Genomic DNA, 13,399 nt, shown 5'->3' with positions numbered 1-13,399 from the left:
AGAATACAATGAAAACCCTTAGGGACTGTGATTGTTCTTCCGAGCCCCATCTGCCCACCCTGATGAAGGCTGGTAGAAAGTAGTGCAGAGGACCATGCCTCAATTCCCTCTATTCTCAAGGAACAGGAGGTGGCCTAAGCCACAGCTCCTCTTTGGAAAGCTTATTTTCTGATTGGCAATAGTTTTTTACACTCACCATAAACTATTATGATTCCTTGCCTGTGAATGAACAAATTGTCAGTACCTCCATGACTTATTCTTTGGATGCTCAGCAGTTATCCTAGGGGGGTGGGAGGGGGGCGGCAGAGAGCTTTAAGTGATGTTTACTAAGTGAATGAATGAATGAGTGATCTAGTACCAAATATCTGATTCAAAGGGCTCTTTTATAAAAAGCATCATGGAAAACACTGTTTTGTTACTGTGATTATTTTCTGTAAGTACATTTTATTTAAAATAATAATTCCCTCCAATATAATGTAGGGTGAACTCTTCTTTGTACAATACTTCTATCTAGGAGTGCCTGGGTGGCTCAGTCGGTCAAACATCTGCCTTCGGCTCAGGTCATGATCCTGGGGTCCTGGGATGGAGTCCCTCATCAGGCTCCCTGCTCAGCGGGGGGTCTGCTTCTCCCTCTGCTTCTACCTCTCCCCCCCCCCCGCTCGTTCTCTTTCTCTCTCAAATAAATAAATAAAATCTTTAAAAAAAGAAAACAATTGTTCTGTCATAGATTGTTGTTGATTGCCAGACTCCAGAGATATCTAATCACTTCTATTTGCAATGAATGCCCTAATCACAAGGATGTCTCAAGTGATTTTGTGTCCTTAAAAGAGTATTTTCTTATTGGTCTGCCTCTTAATTTCAGAGATATTTTTATTTTATTCTAATGAAGTGGCTTTAGTTTCAATGTTTGTCTTTCTCCCAAGAAGATACATTTAGAACCTCCTTGTAAATTCTCACCCTCTAATGTATATGTTGCAAGTTCGGGTTCTAGTATACTATATTTGACTTTTTAAAGCAGGGCACACCTGAATTAGTTTTGGGGATTAAAGGAATACAAAGAAAATTGTGACCAAAGCACCTGATATAGTTTTACTTACAAAGTTCAAATTTTCTGAATGGGATCAAGATGGCATGGCTTGAGATGTGGCTGAAGATAATAAGAGAAATATGGTAAATATGCATCTGAGAGCAGTAGTGAGGAGGGTCTGATACCGTATTTCCTGGTGTATTCCTCCTTAAATATTTCCACATACGTACACACACACTGGAGAAAGCAAATGGAGAATTTCCCTGTCTCTTCCCTAGAATCATTACTGTCCCATACATTCTTCTGTTATGTGATAATGGTCACTTTTGCCAGCATTAACTGTTGAAAGGAGATTTTGCTTTGACTTAACCAAACAAGAAAAGGGACTGAATTTAAAAAGGAATGAAATTCTGTTTGCTACTGGGGGCAAGACTATCCTCAAAGCTCACTACTCTGGCCCTGCAAAGACGGCTCACTCCTCATTCTAGCTCTGCTTTGTCCTTTTACCCACATACCAAACTACCAAACTTGTATACAGTACCTCCTGGAGGCCAGCACTGTGATAAGTCTGTGTGTATGGGGGGTGGGGGTGGGGAGGAGGGGGGGTGTCCCTGCCCTCACTGAGCTTCTAGTCCAAAGAATGGTTTGATTAAATTATTAAGTCACATCAGATCACAGAGCTAGTGACAGTATCCAGATCAGACGCTAACTTCAATTCGAAGTGATACTCATAGTTTGTCCTATATTTTATCCATATTTGTCTTTCTAGAATTTCTTCCTTAGAGCCACATGGAATAAGGCTTATCCCTCTCCTACAATAAATTTCAGGTTTTTAAAACAGCTACCTTGTTCCTCTGAGTGACCTCTTCCAGGCTCAGTAGACCCAGCCCCTTCAACACTCTGACATGATTGTGATTCCTGAAGCCTCTGTGATAGCTAGGTTTTGCTACAAAGCAGCTGAAAATCTAACCAGTTATGGTTTAAACAAGGCGTGAGTATATTTCTCTAAAACTTCGGATGAGTGATCTAGTATGGCCTCCCACAATACCACAGAGCCAGGCTCCAACTAGCTTGCTGTTCTTCTGTATACAGCTTCCATTTTGAGATCTGAGTGGCTGCACCAAGTGCGAAGCAGCAGAAGGACCTATGTGTGCATGCACACTGTCCCTTAGGAAGGGTGCCCAGAAACTGCCACTCCTACTTCTATCTCATCAACTCAAACCTAGTTACATGCCTGCACCTGTAAGGAAGAGAGATTGGGGAATGTGATGATTCTAGGGAGCCATATGCCCCACTAAAACTTGGAGGTACTGTTGCTTTAGAAGAAAGAGTAATGAATACAGAGGACAGCCAGCTATATTTAGTACATTGTCCCATTGCTCTCTTGGTCACTCATCAAATGTTGTGACCAAAGCTGAGCAGAACTCTCACTGCCTTTTTTTTTTTTTAATAACACACCGTAAAAATATGGACTTTATTTCATCATATACAGATGCAAGAAAGTACTTTTGCTGTTCTAAATCAAATTGGAGCCTTCCCTCACCATACCGATGAAAAAGTCACTACTCACTATCACTCTTTATTCATCACTGCCTCTGTAGGGTCACATAAAGGGAAGATTGAGGTGGAGAAGGTATTCTGTGGGTCCTGGAGTTTGAGGAATCTGTCTTTTATCTTCAGGGCATCATGGGTCCCCAGGAGAGTTTCATGATCCAAGTCTGCTGCTGTCATGTAAAGAGCCATGTAAAGGCTCTCTTCTCTGCACACCAGGCGTGGGCATTAGAGTCTTTGCCAAAACTGGAATGAAAGCTTTATTGCCTGGTGTCCAGCATTCCTCGGAGCGCTGTGCGGACATTTGCTCCTAGGACTGCTAACTCCCCAGGGTGCTGCAAGTCCTCTCCCCTCTCTTCCTCGCTTCACAACCTACCTGCCCCGGGGCCAGCCATTTCTGCCTTTATCCTTCAAGCTTATCTTCTGCTTTCCTGAACTCTGCATCAGTCCGCCATCATACTCTTGCAGGACCCTAGAGGAAATTAACTTTCGCCTCTCTTTTGGAGCTCGTGGTAGAGGTAAATTCTGGCATCGGTTTTCATTGCTGTTGTTCTGTTTGTGTTGTTTTGTGTACTCTTACCCAGGTACAAAATATTTATGAATGCTATCTTGGACCATTTGGACCATTTTCATAATCACATGGTATTGCTGACTAGTATCAGGAATTGAGTTCCTCTGCTCGTAACAGATACCTGACTAGAGGGACAGCTAGGTAAGAGTTTATTCTCTACACAAAGGAAGTCCTGAAGTAGTACAGTTCAGGGATGGTGTAGAGGCTCCATGATGTCATCAGGGATGCAGTGTTCCCTTAATTTTCTTCTCTGCTACCTAAGGGTATGATATGAGTAAGTTCATATCAATCATCAATGACACAGTGTGGTGGCTAGAGCTCCAGCCATTACATCTATGTTCCAGGCAGGAGAACTGGAAGGGCAAGAGGCAAAAGAGATACCCCTCCTACATGAATCAATACCCTTTAAATAGATATCGTAAAACTATTTGCAAAAGATTCCATTTATATCTCAAAGGCCAAACCCTTCTTTATGGGAGGCTAAAAAAATATAGTCTTAGCTAGGCACATTGTGGTTCCATATAAAATCCAGATTTTATTATTAAGGAAGAAGGGAAGTGAAATTATATTATATTGCATATCCACTATACTTTGATAAATTTTTTTTAATTAATCAAAGAAAGAAGGGAAAATGGAAATGGGTAGGCCACACAATCTCTGCCTAAAACATATTATTGCTAACTCATGTGCGTGACCTCTGTCTCATACCTACAGAGTTAGATATTTGTACCCAAGCAAAGGACTCTAACCTTTATGTTAGAAAGTGCTCATTTCAGCCTATGAAAATCTTTTTATTTTTTTAAAAATTTTTTTAGATTCAACATCTAAAAAATTCCTTATTCTTCAGAGCTAAATCTTCTATAAATAAAATTTAAGTGAGCCAGTTGCTGAAAAGCTCTTTCTGACTTTATACCAGTTGGTGAAATGATGAAGAAATGGTAATAATCTATCTCCAAATAGTTTTCTCTGAGGCCTTCAGCTTCAAAGATTTTCATCTCTTATTCTATACGCTGACATCTTTTTGAAGACTTCACTTTTTCTTTTTACAGAGACCTCATTCCTAGAAAGATGTAGCTTTTATTTCAAAGAAAATGTATCTAGTTCATGTTCCCCTTCTTTCATTTTCTTAAGTATAAATGGCCATGTCATCAGAGTGTTAACCTGCATCCATTTCAATACTGCTATGATCATAGTCCCCTTTTTCAGAAAATCTTTAAAGTAAGAATTATTTTTGCAGCATAAATTCTGCCTTGTCAGTTACTAAATCTCTTCTCCTTTTTGAGGGCTTTGGAGTAATCTTTCTAAATGAGTATATCTTCTTTTCAGTTAGAAGTAATCATCCTCTGGGTAGGAACATGTGTTCAGCAAGGTTTTGTTTTGTTTTCATTTTATTTTTCTTTTGTTGAGAGTTAAATAATTGGGTCACTGATCTTGTTTCATATTTGAAGTTTTTAAAAGATATGGAAATAATGACATTACATCAATGACAACAAACCTTAAAAATAGCACTAAATAGTGAGAGAAACAGATCACGATCAGTAACTGCAGTCCCTCTCTCTTGAGTCCTTATTCACAAAATATTCTTTCAGTTCTTCTTCTCTCACAATAGGAATTGATGGCCCTTTGCAACATTTTAAAATCTGTGCACTCTCTGTTGAGGGTAAAGGGGCCCAGCCTTCTCCCTGAGGGGAGGGGAAATTCTTTGCATTCCTTCCTGATGAATCACACACACACACACACACACACACACACACACACACACACACACACGCTCATGTCTTGGTTTCTTAGTGGTTCTTTCGTGGGATACCCTGTTACAGGCTGAGATCCACAGTCATGAACTCTGCCACTAATTCATGGTGTACATTGGGCCTCAGTTTCCTAGGCTCTTAAATGGGGATAGTGATACCTACTGCACAGTGTTTTTAAGGTTAAGGAGATAATAGGAGAAGCATCTAATAGAGGAGATCCTCCTTAGGATGGGATAAGGAAGATGAGCTAGTCATCTTTTTTGACTTTCTTGTTCCATTGCCTGTGCAGAAAGTCAAATAACAACATGCTGCTTTGTAACTATCATAACATAAGAAATACTGAGCTAACCTGGCGTACCTGCATGCAATATCACATGCATTGGCATGTAGTGGCAAGAGCAGAAGAACGTATTCAGTGAATAAGTTTCGTATGTCAAACATGTCCAGATGCTAGCACTTCTTTTTCTCACCATAATTCTCTGAGCAGGACTGCCCTAATTTTGAGGAACACGAGGCTCAAGGTAGGTAAGTCACAAAGCCAGCAAGTGCAGAGTTAAAAGTTGATGCTCTCTTTGTGCATCAGAGATTCATGCCTGGTGGTAGGCAGAATTCCAAGATGACCTCCAAGATTCCCACTCCTCTGATGTTCCACATTCTGTATCATCCCCTCTTTAAGTGTGGATGGAACATGTGACTAGGATGGTGTGGTCATTCCAATGATCGCATTCTGGTGTTGGAGACTCTTGGCAGAATTCAGGAAGATTTACCCGCTGACTTTGAAGAAGGAAGCTACCACGTTGTGAGTGGGTCACCAAATGAAGCACTGAGGCCAGTCTCTAGTTGCTTGAGAGTGAGCCATGGACAACATCTGGGAAGAAGCAGAGACCTCAGTCTTACAACCTCAAGTGACTGAATTCTGCCAACAATCTGAATGAGCTTGGAAGAGGATCTTGAGCTCTAGGTAAGAACCACAGCATGGCCCATATCTTGACCTCAGTCTTGTGACAGGAAACACAGAATCCAGATTTGTCATGTCAGGACTTCTGACCTACAGAAACTGTGAGACAACAAATGAATGTTAAGTTTGTCAGAATTTGTTACATAGCATAGAAAACTAATACATACTCTTTCTATTAGATTTTGCTGGACCCAGAGTCAGGAGATAGGAGCATCAGATTCTATGTGCTGTTCTATCAGCTATTAGCCCAGAGAGCTGGGTCAATTCATTTTTAAAGAGGAGCCAATAAAACAGAATTCAAAGAGATACATCTACCCCTATGTTTATTGCAGCATTATTTATGATAGCCAAACTATGGAAGCAGCAACAGATTTAAAAAGACGTGGCATGCATATATATATATATCATATATATATCATATATATGAAATATTATTCTGCCATAAAACAGAATGAAGTCTTGGCATTTGCAACAACACAGATGAAGCTAGAGACTATAATGCTAAGCAAAATAAGTCAATCAGAGAAAGACAAATACCATATGATCTCACTCATATGTGGAATTTAAGAAATAAAACAAACCAGCAAAAGAAAAAAAGAGAGAGAGAGAGAACAAAAAACAGACTCTTAACTATAGAGAACAAAGTGATGGTTACCAGAGAGGAGGTGGGTGTGGGGATAGGAGAAATAGGGGTTGGAGATTAAAGAGTATACTTCTCATGATGAACAAAGTAAAAATACAATAAAGAAGAGCCAATAATACTTGTCTTTCCTACTTCACAGAGTGATTGTGAAGCTTATCTGAAATGGTGGACGTGAATGTCCTTTGTTGGGTATAAGGTATTATCCAAAGGTGATTTTTGAAAGGTGGTATTCAAAGGTGATATTTAACACCCAGTCCAGTGGAGGGGGAGAACCAATCCGAAGGGAGGGTGCCCATAAGCAATATGGTCACACGGTACATTCCGGGAAATCTTCCTCATAGGGGAGATGGAAAAGGTATTTCTAGCTTTGGCTATCAACGTGTGGGATCTCAGGACGGTGCCAGGCAGGAAGAGGACAAGTTCATAAAGGAGGTCCTTCCACTCAGCAACAATCCTGTTCTGTATGTCTCATAATTTTGCTTTCATGTTATTTTCTTTAAAGTCAACAACTCTCATGTCAACAAGTTCCTTCTAAAATTTATGAAAAAGATTCCACTTTTAGAGGATGAGCATTCCCTACCCTCTCCCGACTTCTGAGAAACAACGGAATCTGCTGGAGCAAAACGAGATGAAAAGATTATTTAATGCTCAAATGCGTACTATTGAATGAGAAATGAGAGGTTGTTTCTTTTATGGTGTCATTCACATTTATTCAATTTGACTATATAGATGCAAATTTTGACCTCCACGTTCTATCTTTTCCCTGTAGATATTCCGCTTTTTTTCCTGCATGTATATTTGTCTTATTTCTTAGGCTCAAGCTTCTCAAGGTGTCTCAGTTGCTTTAGTGGCCTAATTGTGCAGTGGCATATTTAAAAGTCATTATTTTCATCATCTATTAAATGTAGCCCAGAACAGTTTAAAAAATTGGGTGAGGCATTTTTGCAAAAGCATTTATGGTGTGGGCTGCCAAGGAATGTGCAGCTGCAGGAGCTTCTTTGTCTAATCTCAGACTTTTACTTGACAATGTATTAAGGGTGGATACCTGTGAAGAGGAACCAATTTGATCTCCCAAGAACTGCAAGCATTGGAGAGAGAGAGGCACGCTTTGAACATGCTGAATCTATTGAACATGCTGAATCTATCGATCCCACGGAAGTGTTAGCACTTGCAAAGTAGCCCTTTTGTATTGAAATGAGCTGCCTTAAGCTTGGACTGCACCTGCTATCTTGCTAGTTTTTAACATCTTTGAAGAGTGTAACCTAAGCAGTGGTGTGTTGGTAAATGTTAAGGACAAGATGGGGGAAGGGGGAGGCACCGAATTTGTTACATTTGCCAATTTCCTTGGTGTAAATACTCCCACCATAGCTGATCTCTGGCTGCCAACGTGACAACACCGAATGCAGAGTTGGGAAGAAATGTGCAGTGTCACGCCCTCCTGTGTTATTTTTACCATATAGAAACAATAGGCAAATAATCTCAAAAGCAGAGATAACAAGATGGAGTGAAATAATTACAAAATGACGACCTTTAAGTCCTTGTTACCTTTTTTAAAATATCTAATTTATTTAATTGTAGGTTTAGACCATTTAAATTTTAATCATGGCCATGGTTCACGAGCAGCTCCAGCATACCACTGAGACAAAGTCAAGAGGATTGACTATGTAACTAGATGATAACATTGGGGTCATTCTGCTTCTGTTTTAATGGAAGCACCAAAGTCCAAGAATAAGGTGATCGGTTCCAAGTACCCTATATTAAAACATGAGTTACTAGGGCACCCATGTGGGACTTGCCAAGGGGGTGAAACCAAGTCGGCCAGCATCACCTCCTTCTAGTTGGGCTGGAAGAGGTGGGGAGAGAAGTTCTTTGAAAAAAGATTGTTGGATTGTACTCCAACACACACAACAGGGACTTCAAGGGGTATCTCAGGGGACTTACAGGCACCCCACCCCCCGCCCAGAGTTGGGAAACATAAGGACTGGGATCCGACACCCACAAAGAACAGGAAGTGTAAAGGCTGTGGCCTCACCACTGTGTCTGATCACAGAGTAAGGAGGACTGGACTAGAACAGACTTCACTTCCTATGATGATTGGGAAAGGTGAGTGGTTTGGGAGCTCAGATGTGGACCATGTAAAAGGGAGCCAGCCTGGGGTTGCCTTAGAGGGGATCTTACTCAATGAGCAAGTGATGATCAGGAGGGATGATGTGGCCCTAACAGAAGCCCTCCAAAGGAGCAGTGTTAATCGGACAACTGACTATGTCAAGGTGGTGGCAGTCGGAGGTCCCTGGTGAAGGATAACTGAGGAGCCAACAGTAGCCTTGACTGAGAGAAAGAATCAGCTTGAAGCATCTGCCATCCTAGACCATCCATGTCTTGCCGAAGCTCTTCCTGTCATCTTCTCTATCCCTTGATCCAAACTTACAAGGGTCAGAAGCAGCAGCTAGAGGGAAGAAGGTAAGTGAGGAAAAGGGGGTAAAAACAACAGTGCCCATGCCTAACTAAAGTCTACGTAGAAAGCTTTAAATTGGATTCAAATGATTTTTACAGTGCACTGGACTAGTAGTCATAGGATAAGAGACTGGGTCATTTTAAATGCCAAAATGTAGGACTGTTCATTTATTATCCAAGAGCAGTGGAAAAGCTAGACAGTATTTCATCTTGGGAAGGGATGTGGAGGGAAGTGTTCCAGAAATCATATTTGAAGAGCAGTGGAAGAACAAAGCTGGAAGTTTGGTTTCTCCTTAGATGTGTAATCAGTCAGTCAACTAATTACAAATGTATTTTTGGAAGATTTTCTGAATACATTCAGATCTCTAATACTCAAACTAATTGCTACTTAGAAGAATGAAGTCACATTTGTTGGTATGGGGCCTCTCTGAGGACAAACAACAATAAAAAAATTAAGAGAAACTTTGGGAATGAAATATTGAAGTACTCCACAAAAATTGAGGGCCAAGCTTGTCATTCTCAATTCTAATTGATAAATCTTAGTCCCAAAAAGAGAGTAGGAAAAGGCAAGCTGATTTATAAAAGTTAGACTGGATATAATTTTTACCATAGTCTCTCTAAACACTAACACAGTAAGGAGTTAAAAAGGGAACATTAAAATACCTAATTATTTTCAGTTACAGAACACTAGACAACCAATTCCTTCTGGATTGCCTAAGTTATTTTTTTGTTTGGAACTGTACAGAATACACTGCCATAGAATTCTTGCTAAAAGGAATTTCAACTTTTACTTGCTCAATTTCATGAATGTAAATGTAATTATAGAGTGGAGGGGTTATTTTGGGGGATGGGCTGGGAACAAGTGTAAAAGCTCCCAGGTTCTATGAAACAGCCTCGTGTGTGCTCCACTCACTAGTAGAAATTATATTTGCAACAGTGACTAAGCCCAGAAAATTCTGTCAGGTTCCTGGACACAGAGGCCACACACTCTCTTCCCAGGAGAGATGTGTTGCCAAGGTAAAGCCTTCACTCAGACCAGTTGTCTAAAGAAGGACACGGGTTGGTAGTAACAATCGTCCAGTGACAGAAGCAAGAAGGGGAAGGCGGAAAAGTGATAGAATAACACTGTGAGGTCCCTTTCAATTGGCAAATATTGCACTTTTTGATAGATATTCAAACTGAAATGTCCGCAGGGACTAGAAATATTGAGGAAGAAAAAGAAGAAAAAGAAAAGCAGGCAGTTCTGAAAAGAGACTACAGCACAAATGCTACGGTAAATAGCTACTCATGGCCTGCTTCAGTGTGAGGGACAATAGGGCATGGGGAGGAGTGTGGCGAATGGGAGACTAGCCCAAGTTGGCACCTGATGACTGTGCCACAGGAGAAAGTAGACCCAGCAGCTAAAACATCCAAGCTTTGTCATGCCCTGATTTTTTTAAATGTTGCCAACTAATTTTATTTTGTTTTTATCATTTATTTATTTTTTTTTTTTAGAGAGGGAAAGAGAGAAAAGAGGGGGGGAGAGGGAGAGAATTTGAAGCAGGCTCCATGCCCAGTGCAAAGCCTGACACAGGGCTCGATCTCACAACCCTGAGATCATAACTTGGGCGGAAATCAAGAGTCAGACACTTAACCAACTGAGCCACCCATGTGTCCCATTACCACCTAATTTTTTTTTTAAAGATTTTTTATTTATTTATTTGAGAGAGAGAGAATGAGAGACAGAGAGCATGAGAGGGAGGAGGGTCAGAGGGAGAAGCAGGCTCCCCGCCGAGCAGGGAGCCCGATGCGGGACTCGATCCCGGGACTCCAGGATCATGACCTGAGCCGAAGGCAGTCGCTCAACCAACTGAGCCACCCAGGCGCCCCCCATTACCACCTAATTTTAAAAGTGGTAAACACTGGGGAAATTAAAAACACTGTGTTCACCAAATAAAACATGGGTGCTCTATGATCTGTAGTATGTGATCAAAATATCTTTTAGAAAATAGTAATAACTATGATAGTAATAATTCAGTCTTGTTCAGATTCTGTACTAGCGCCTGGAGCTAAGGGATCCACACACATTAACCGTTTTAATTCAAACTTATAAATAGCACCACATTAAGGACAAAAAGGGTTGAATGTAAATTTCATGGCATTCTGTTTTTGTGTCATAAGAGCAAAAATAGTTGACATGTAAATAATTCTAAATAACTGTTCTCTGTTCCTATTACATCTTTAACCATTTGAGAAGGCACCCAGAATGGAGACTAGGTCACACGGGGCGGGGCCTTGTCTACCCTGATAAGGTGAATATGGAAAACTTATGAACATTTATGGAACTACTTCACAAATCAGAACTATTTATTAGCTGCCAGAGGCCTGTGCTTTTCATCATCTCCTGCCAAACAATGCATTAGTTGTGGGAAGTATGCAGGGATATGAGAAAGACACAATCTGTAATTTCTGAGAATCCTTGCAATGCACTATTACCATCTTGTCGTCTGAAGCAAAAACTCTAAGGAACCAAGTTCCCCCTTTTAGAAAAGACCTAGGAAGACTGCCCCACTGAAATATCAAAAGATCTTCCTCCAATGGTGATTAGGCCATGTTCTCCCTAAATTTTACCCATTTAAAAGTCTCTTTTTAAACAACAACAAAAAGTAAAGTCTCTCTGAAAAGGATAACATATCAATTGCTGAACACTATAATCTGGTCTCATTTTTCTGGATTTTCTGCGATAATCCTTAAATCACTCACATGAAATTCCTGGAGGCAAGTTGGGTTGAGAAAAGAAAGGGCTGAAGAGATAAGAAAGAGAAAAGGAAGGACAAAAGGCTAATGTATACATTTTATTATTTTCTGTAAGATCAGCCTTAGATTTCCTATTTTAGGAACTGAAATCATTATGGGTCAAGAAATGAATAGAGCCACCAGAACATCTATACACACGTACACGTGCATATACACATACACACAATTAGTGAAAATTGTGTGTGTTTTATTTTGTTTTTCAGTGTGGACAGGTTTACTCTGGGAGTGGCACCCCATTTCCAGCCGCACCAACAACCGGGAAACATAGGGGCCTCTGGAATGTATGATAGTAGAAAAATCAGTCCTGGGAGCATGAGGACAAATCTTTCCTCTTCGCCATCCTCAGCCATGCCCAGGGGCCGTGTGCCTGGGGCCCAAGCCCGGTTACCCCCTGGATAGAGACAAGCTACTGAGCAAGGCTAGCCCACCATGGCTGTCAGTCCCAGCAGCATGGACAGGAGCTGGGTCCTGTGCCAGTATGGTTCCTTCTGTCTCTGTGCCCACTGGTGTCTGGTGTGGAGGTGGCACTTCGGCTCCAACTCGGGAGAAGCTGAGGCTGGAAATGTGTGTGCAGTAGGCCCAGAGGTTGTGCAGCCCTCGAAGGTGGGCCTGCAGCTTCGCACGGGGCAGCTTTGCCCGCAGCAGCAGGGCCAAGTAGCAAAAGACAAAGGTGTCCAGAGAGGCTGGGGCATCTCCAAAAAAGAAATTCTGAGAGCCTAGGTGCTGAGACAGCGGGGTCTGGGATTCCCGAGCCTCTTGGTACAGCTCCTACTCCAGTTCGTCCTCGTTCTCAGACCTGCGCTCGCGACAAAGCAGATGCAGCTCCTCAGCGACCTGCAGCGGCATGCGGGCAGGAAGGAAGAAGGTGAGGGGAGACCGCAGAGCCTCTGCATACCACTTCCGGGTCACGCCCGCCTAGTTCTTGGTGCCTACCAAGAAGTGTGTATCAGTATTGGGAGCAGCTTTTCCTCCAGCAGAGACGCGGAGGCCGAGGTGTCTGCCCCTTGCTGGGCTGACAGATCATCATCAGCGTTGTACTTCTCTTTTCGAAGGTGGGTGATGATCTTGTGCTGTACCGAGATGGTCTCTCCATGACTGGTCCGAAGGTCAGGCAGAGCTCCTGAAGGGCTTGGCCAGGGCTTGGTGATCTTGTGCACCTTGAGTGGGCCACCAGTAAATCTGGCATAGGTCAGCACGGCCAGGCTGTCCAGGTCCACTGACGGTGGCCCCTCCCCCGACTGGCAGAACAGCTCCACGGGCGCCGCCATCTTGCCAGCCCTCTGTCCCAGACAAAAATTGTTTTTTTTTAATGACAAGCTTTTTTTTTTTTTTCCCTTAGCAAACAGTAGAAGCACTCTTTAGTTGCATGTGTTTCTAAGAGTACCAGAGATAACATATAGGCAAAATCCATTTTTAAAAGTTTTTGTGGATTTTTCAAATAGTTTCATCATAATAGAATTGGATGATGAAATCATCCTAGAAATTATTTTTTCAGTTTGGAGCCTTGAAGATGAAATAAACTTGATGTTCAGTTCCTAAAGTGACCTAGAAAGTGATAGGAAGCATAGTGATCTCAATAGGAAATATACAGAGTGTCCACACATTCTTTCCCTCCCTAACTTCTCTCATTTCTCTGGGATGCAGTATT

The 13,399-nt window shown here is 41.7% G+C and overlaps 1 pseudogene; it reads right to left on the bottom strand.

Annotated features, from left to right (window-relative positions):
- Window positions 1-12,170: 12,170 nt before the first annotated feature.
- Window positions 12,171-13,031, bottom strand: LOC110570576 (annotated as a pseudogene).
- Between the last annotated feature and the right edge of the window lie 368 nt (window positions 13,032-13,399).

Source organism: Neomonachus schauinslandi, chromosome 5 (genome assembly GCF_002201575.2).
Source record: "Neomonachus schauinslandi chromosome 5, ASM220157v2, whole genome shotgun sequence".
Lineage (NCBI taxonomy): Eukaryota > Metazoa > Chordata > Mammalia > Carnivora > Phocidae > Neomonachus > Neomonachus schauinslandi.
Note: the sequence above shows the minus strand (reverse complement) of the source record. Positions and strands in the feature narration are given on the sequence as shown.